At 57.4% G+C, this 7,680-nt stretch overlaps 2 non-coding genes across 2 annotated transcripts; one reads left to right on the plus strand and one right to left on the minus strand.

The window, feature by feature from the left end:
• Window positions 1-3,409: 3,409 nt before the first annotated feature.
• On the minus strand, window positions 3,410-3,491 carry TRNAS-UGA. The gene has a single exon. It is a non-coding gene; the product is annotated as a tRNA-Ser (tRNA).
• A 1,460-nt stretch (window positions 3,492-4,951) lies between these two features.
• TRNAQ-CUG lies at window positions 4,952-5,023 on the plus strand. The gene has a single exon. It is a non-coding gene; the product is annotated as a tRNA-Gln (tRNA).
• The last annotated feature ends 2,657 nt before the right edge of the window (window positions 5,024-7,680 follow it).

The following is a 7,680-nucleotide window of genomic DNA, read 5'->3' on the forward strand; positions in this document are numbered from 1 at the left end:
CAGTCCAGTAGTGGTAATAGGGCTACCAGTTTTTACTTCCAAATGGCATGTGCTTGATGCAGGTAATGGGTCCGTTGTTGTCACTGCAGCTTTTTTAATGAGGCCCAGCAGTCTACGCTTTTCACTTATTTGTTTAGCCGTTTTTGTTTGGATGTGATCCGAGATCAGGATATTTATGTTCCTTTTGCCCCAGAACATGTTATTGAAGGCAGCGAGGAGCTGTTCTTCTTCAACAGTCCAGCAGCTGTTGTGTTTGCCACGTTGGGAGGTTGTTTTGGGCTGACTGGCTTCGATACGTTCTTGGTTCCGTATTGCTGGATGGGCTATTCTCTTATGTTGGGAGAGCCCACTTTTGGTGATAAATTGTTTGTTACATGTTCTGCAAGCCCAGTCACCCGATCGTTCTTCATTTATTTTCCCTTTGCATTTTGGAATATGGCACAAGATGCTGTGTGGTTTGGAATCAGTTTTGTTGCGCATGGAACATTGAAATTCGACCACTTTTCCACCGTGATTTCGCTTGAGGTGGACACTTAGAGCAATTGGCTTGCCACAAAAGGGGCACGCTGGGTTGTTATTAGGTAGTTGGATTAGGGTCTTTTCTTGTGTTCCATTTATAATTGTTTCCACTGTCTCCTCAATAGTGGTAATTGTGTGGCTCTCGCTTGTTTCTGTACTTGGTCCTTCACTGTCCAAATCCTCTTCACCAGATGTGATTAAGGAGAGGTCTGGATTTGGCAGACAGGTGGGTTTTACAGTCTCTTTAAAAGCACTGCTTATGATTTCTGTTGTGTGGATTGGGCCGATCCACTGCTTCTTTCGAGTGACTGTTAGCCATTTATTTTGGTTTTGTGAGATACGGGGTTTGGAGTGTACCTCCTTTGTCTGTGGGGCATGCTGGACATTGTCTGCCTCACTTTCAGTGTTCACAGGGCTCTCAGTTTGTGTGGCCACTGTGGCGACATTGGCTCGATATTGGGCCAAGGGCTCATTGGGTCGGAAGATGCACCTGCCCCAAGGTACAGTCTTCTTGCTTCGGTTAGTCGAGTTAGTCCCTCGACTTGGGCTATTTCCGGCACTATCTAGTGCCACCATCATTTTGTGGTTTTCCACCGTTTTATACTATTGTCTGGCCGGTGTACCAGGACAATAGGGTCGGGATATCGATAGCAGCTGAGCCTCAGTTCGTCAACTCATCACCCAATGAGTCGTCCAGCGGGACCACGGGGAGGTTGAGGTCTCAGTACTGCTGCCCAGAAACTAGACTCTTGACACAGCCGAAGAGAGTCATAGTTCCTCCCGCCGTTTACCCACGCTTCAGTGAATTTCTTCACTTTGACATTCAGAGCACTGGGCAGAAATCACATCGCGTCAACACCCACCGTGGGCCTTCGCGATGCTTTGTTTTAATTAAACAGTCGGATTCCCCTGGTCCGCACCAGTTCTAAGTCAGCGGAACGCCGGCCCCCCCCGTCCCCGCGGATGGGGGAGAGGCGAGCGACGCCTGCCGCAGCTGGGGCGATCCACAGGAAGGGCCCGGCTTGCGTCCAGAGTCGCTGCCGCCCCCCGGGACAGGGGCGGCACCTTGCCCAGCCGCGGCTCGCGCCCAGCCCCGCTTCGCGCCCCAGCCCGACCGACCCAGCGTGAGGGGCACCATCAGAGCTGGAGGGATCCCAGGGAGCTGCCGGTCGGGAGTGAGGGGCACCGTCAGAGCTGGAGGGAACCCATGGGTCTGCGGGTCGGGAGTGAGGGGCACCGTCAGAGCTGGAGGGAACCCAGGGGGCTCCGGGTAGGGAGTGAGGGGCACCAGCAGAGCTGTGAGTCTGGAGGTCAGGACTGGGATAGCAGCGGTTGTGGGTTGGGAGTGAGGGGCACCTGCATCGCAGTGATTGGGGAGCTCAGCGGGGAGTCCAGGGGGCTGCGGGTCGGGAGTGAGGGGCACCATCAGAGCTGGAGGGCGCACAGGGGGCTGTGGGTCGGGAGTGAGGCGCACTGGTAGAGCTGGGGGAAAGCCAGGGGGCTGCAGGTCGGGAGTGAGGGGCACCAGCAGAGCTGTGAGTCTGGAGGTCAGGACTGGGATAGCAGGGGCTGCGGGTCAGGAGTGAGGGGCACCAGCAGCGCAGTGACTGGGAAGTTCAGCGGGGAGCCCAGGGGGCTGCGGGTCGGGAGTGAGGGCGTGATGCAGTAGTATCTGTTTGTGTGGGGGATGGGAGAGCAGGGGGTGACTTTAGGTGATGGTCTGTATCTGAGCCTGTAACCTGAGTCAGGCAGGAGGAGTAAACAGCTCTGCTCGGGAAGCTGCACAAAGTGAAGAGAGCCTGCTGGAGAGGGTTTGGGTCAGTTTCGGTTTTGGGTCGGGGTGGTGGAATTCAGGGAATCCCAAGCTGGGATCTATGCTCCCTGAATCTCCATAAGGACCGGATTGAGGGGTCCTGGCTGTGCCCACAATCTCTGCTGTAGCCTGTGTTCTTGTTGTCCAATAAACCTTCTGTTTTACTGACTGGCTGAGAGTCACTGTGAGTCCCAGGAAGAGGGGTGCAGGGCCAGACTCCCCCACACTCCGTGACAACTGGTGGCAGCGGCGGGACCTACTCCGCCCCGTGGATGGCACTTCCTGCAGTAAGTGACTGGGGAGCAGTAAAACGAAGGGACGATTGCAGGGGCGATTAACCCTGGGATGTGTGACCAGTGAGAAGGACTCTGCAGTAACAGGGTCCCCCGGGGGATTGCAGCGAGCAGTCCCAGGGGCGGAGGAGTCTGCGGCTTGACCCTGGCAGAGAGATGGTGACCTCAAGAAGGGCTGGCACACTAGGGGTCTCCCTGGAAACCGTGGGGAGCGGTGAGCACCCAGGCCTTCGAGTGGCCAGCAGGGGATCATCCCGGTGCCATTTCTTCCTGGCCTGCACCTTCCTGCCCCATTCCTCTCCCTCCCCCACCTCTTTCTGTCTCTGCTCCTCCCCCTCCCCGCCCAGCACCTCCTGCACCCCACTGAACAGCTGATCACTGGCAGGAAGGAGGTGCTGAAGGGGAAGAGGAGGAGCTTGTCAGCAAGGCCTGTAGTGGGGGGGGGGGGGGAGCTGGCTGCCAGTGGGCGCTGAGCACCTATTTTTCCTTTGTTGGTTCTGCAGCCCCGTAGCTCCCATGGAGTCGCTGACTCGGCTCCTTTCACACTCTAGAGAGAGGAGCAGAACCAGGGCTATGGCTGATCTATGGGGCACCAGGTGAGTGGCAGACGGTTCAGGTGCTGAGAGTTTGCCAGACCCCTCAGGGACACAGTGTGAGGGGGTGTCCCAGGGATCTCTATGAAAGGAGCAGAACAGGATTTACTTGGGGTGGGGAGAGAATTGAGTATCTCAGGGGCTTGTACAGAGGTATTGCCCGGGTGAGGGACTGGCTAAAACACAGGCCTCGCTGTGAGCAGGATTTGAACCTGCGCGGGGGAACCCTATTGGATTTCAACTCCAACGCCTTAACCACTCGGCCATCACAGCTGTGAGCACAAAACTGCCCCAATGCCAGAGAAACTGGTAAATAATCCCAATGCCCAGGTGTGAAATCATCTGAACTACAGGATTCCCACCGCAAACCTGGCTCCCAAAGCACAGGGGGGCTTGGGGGTTTGTTCTCTTTGCTTAGCCATGTGCAGTCGCACAGAGAGCGCGTTTAAAAGTCTCCCCTCCCACAGAGCAGGAAGGGGAAATGATTCTCAACTTGAAGCCTGATGTAGGGTGACCAGACGTCCTGATTTTATCAGGACTGTCCCGATATTTGCTTGTTTGTCCCACGTCCCGACTGATGTTTGTTTGTCCAGTGTCCCGACCAAACAATTTTGCCCTCTGCTCCAGCACACAGGCAGAGCCCAGAGGGACACTCGCCCCACCCCGACTCCACCCCCTACTTCCCCCATTGGATCCCTCCCCAAATCCTCGCCCTGGCCCTGCCTCTTCCCCAAGCACGCGGCATCCTCCTCCCTCCCAGGTTTGCACACGGGCCATGGCCACGGCTGGGAGCGCAGCACAGAGGCTGCTCCAGCCCTGGAGCCTGCGGGGCAGCGCAGTGGGGCTGGAGGCAGTTCGGAGCGAGCAGGACCCATGTGGGTGGGGGGCGAAGACACATGTGGGGCAGACACGCTCCTGCCCGGAGATCCTGGGCCCGGCTGCCTGGTTTGCCCCTTGCCCGGGAGCTGCAGGAGGGACCTGGAGCGCGGCTCGGCTGCAGAGCTCAGAGCCCAGGCTGGGCCCAGGAGCGAGGGGATGGGGGTGCTGGGGGTGTATCGGGGGCTGGAGCCGAGAGTTGGGTGGAGATGGGGCTGTGTTACTGCCGCCTGGTCGGGGGGGGGAGCCTCCGGATTTTTTTTTGCTCCGCCCCCCACGTCCCGATATTTCATCTTTGACATTTGGTCACCCCAGCCTGATGTGAATGAGGATGTCTGGACCAAGGAGCCAGGGACTGGCCTTTGCTAGAGAAACCACTGTCAAATTTTAGCCAATTAGGACAAGTCAGCAAATAAGAACAACCTCAGGTCTCAGTAACTGCTGCAGGTAGCAAAGTCCTACAGGGAGCAGTTTCTGGCACTACACCTGCGCAGCTCTGCTCCCCGGCTCTTCTCGGGCTCCTGCTCTCTCCTTAGCTCCGCCCCACTCTGGCCCAGGCAGCTCCAGCTCCCACGGAGGATGGGACCCCCTGGCCTGGTGACTCCCCCATTACACTGCCTGGCCTGTCAGTGCGGCTAACTTGGAGCTTTGGCCTCTCCCCATTGCCCCTGGGGACTGTCAGTGTCAGGGTCCTGATTTCCCATTGGCCCTTCCCCCTTCTATTGGTGCTGGGAACTAGCCAACCAAACCCCCCCCCCCCCCACACACACACACTAAGTTTTAGTAAAGGGCCAAGAGCCCCTTACACAAGCCAGCCCCATGAGGGTCACCACTGTGCAAAGAAGGCAGTATGAACTGGTCCCATGGTGTAATGGGCAGCACTCAGGACTCTGAATCCTGCAATCTGAGTTCAAATCTCAGTGGGACCTTGTGTTGGCTTGTGGTAAAGCCCTGGAGCTCCCAGTGCTCAACTTCCCTGTCTCCAGCTGTGCAAGAGCCAATCTTCCCCCTCCTGCTGGGTGACTCACCCCTCCTAGAGCTAGGGTTTTGGCTGGGGTGGCCACAATGGGTTGGGGCTTTAGAACTTGCTACCCTGGTGGTTGGGATTCTTGCTGCTTCACCTGGTGCCCACAAGTTTGGCCCTGGTGCTTCCTGCCACACTTTTCCTCTGGCCCACATGGCGCTTGAAGAAAGGAGGGCCAGGGCGGGGATTGATAGTCAGGGCTTGGCAGGAGGGAGGAAGAGCCCCAGGCTGAAGCCCCACACACCTTCCCTCCTCCTCTGGGCACCTAGAGCAGAAGCAGCCCAGCTCTGTCTGCTGCACACCTCGGCAGAGTAGGTGAGTTCATGTAAATACAGTCTGGTCCCAAAGCCTCCCCCAACCCTGGCTCATCACTAGCTGTCAGGGCAGAGTCATCCACACCTTGCTTCCAAATCATCATTTGAAATTCTGAGGTTGGCCAACATTGCCGAAGCCAATGCACCGACATTGTCAGCAAACACAACAGCTGGGTGAGGAAACCCGGCTTTGTCCAGACTTTTCAATCCTATTTTACTTTCTCAGATACAGGTATTTTTCATACGTTGGATCTGCTTTTAAAGTTTGTGTTAATGTTTCAATTTCCATTCAAATTTGCAACCAATGACAACATTGGCAGCGCTGCATGTAACTACCTGACCACTGGTGGGGGGGTGTTGGGGAAATTCGGGGGAGGGGGTGCACAGCCCCCTGGCTGGGGGGCGTATAGGGAATTCCCGGTTTCACTGAATTGAGTCTCCTACTGCAGCACCTCAGTAGGTCACATCAGAGAGGAGCTGCAGGGTCTAGGCAGTGGGATGCCTGTGCCTTTAAGAGCCCAGCCCTGGGAAGCCCATGCTGAGAGGTGCTGCCTGTGGGAGGGGAAATAGAAAAGCCCCTCTGCTCCCCCCACCCTGTTTTTGCAAACACTGGAGTCTCAGCCCCCCGGGGTAACTGTTACCCCTCTGCCCTGCCTGTGCCGGGGTTTAACCCTCTGGCAGCGCCTCCCCCTGGGCTTAACTCCAGCTCCTTCCCCGTTCCCTGACTTTGCCCTTCAGCCCCTCTCCTAACTCTGCCTCCAGCTGCTTGACCCCCCGACCAGTCAATTTCCACCCCCTGCTCGGACCCTGGCCACCCCCCTCCTCTGATTTCCCCCCCTTTGCCCCTCTTTAATCCCTGTAAAAAGTAAGGGGGGGGCTGGGTCCCATTCTCAGGGGGGGCGCCTAGCCCCTGCCTGCCCAATGCTCAAAGCGCCCCACGATCTTGCGGATGTTTGCCGAGAGCTGCAGGGTCACCTGCAGGGAGAGAGAGACGCGGTTAGGGGGTGATGCAGCCAAGGGTGCCTCACCCAACACTGAGATGCAGCCACCTCTGGGGTGATTTGCACAAGTCAGCAAATGAATCTGGAACAGGAAATGCACTGAAAGGACCAAGGCAGCTGCAGGAGGTGGAGAAAACCAGAAAAAGCAGGAGCCCTGGATCCCCGCCCTCCCCCTCCCCACTCTACCCACTAACCCCTCCTCCCAGATTTGGGGAGAACCCAGGAGTCCTGGTCCCCAGCCTTGTCCACCCCATATTCCACCCAACAGCTGCCCCCGCAATTGCAGGGCAGCACCATGGGGCACACTAGGGCCTGCCTGTTTGCACAGGACGGGCAACACCAGTGCCTCAGGGGAGAGATGATGCTAAGGGAGAAGCAGGCAGCAGACACCCCCACAACAGAGAAAGAAGTGCTAGGGGGCACCGTGCTGCAAGGAGTGAGGGGGGTTGGCAGGGAATGGGAGGATCTCCCCTCACAGCGGGTGCATCTGTCTCCCCCACAATTCCTCCCCAGCCCTACCCTGGCCCAGGCTAATCCCGGCCCAGCTACCAGGGTTACATTTGGCCTGGATTCCCCAGCTGCTGGGGGAGGGGCGTGGGGCTGGGGAGCATGAGCCTCTACTCCCCCTTCCCCCGACACAGCTGCATGGGCACTGACCAAAGGAGTCTGCAGCACTGCTGCCTAGAGGAAACTGAGGCACCAGCCAGTGACAGACACATCATGGCTCTCCTCATCCTCATCCTCTTTTCCATATACAACCCGGGGGGGGGGGGACTCAGGGCAGTTGCATAGTTAACCTGTGGAACTCCTTGCCAGAGGATGTTGTGAAGGCCAAGACTATAACAGGGTTAAAAAAAAGAACTAGATAAATGAACAGAGGACAGGTCCATCAAGGGCTATTAGCCAGGGTGGGCAGGGATGGTGCCTGTAGCCTCTGTTTGCCAGAAGCTGGGAATGGGCGGCAGGGGATGGATCACTGGATGATTCCCTGCTCTGTTCATTCCCTCTGGGGCACCTGGCACTGGCCGCTGGCAGAAGACAGGAGGATACTGGGCTAGATGGACTTTGCATCTGACCCAGTCTGGCCGCTCTTATGTCTCCCTTGGCGCAGCAGCGACACCCAGTGGCCAATCAGGGTAACGCACAGAAGGTGTTTTCCTTGGAGCAGCAGTGACACCCAGTGGCCAGGTGGCGTAATGCACAGCGTGTAGCTGCCTTCTAGGAGCAGTGACACCCACGGACCAGTC

Source organism: Mauremys reevesii, linkage group 12 (assembly GCF_016161935.1).
Source record: "Mauremys reevesii isolate NIE-2019 linkage group 12, ASM1616193v1, whole genome shotgun sequence".
NCBI classification, from domain to species: Eukaryota; Metazoa; Chordata; order Testudines; family Geoemydidae; genus Mauremys; species Mauremys reevesii.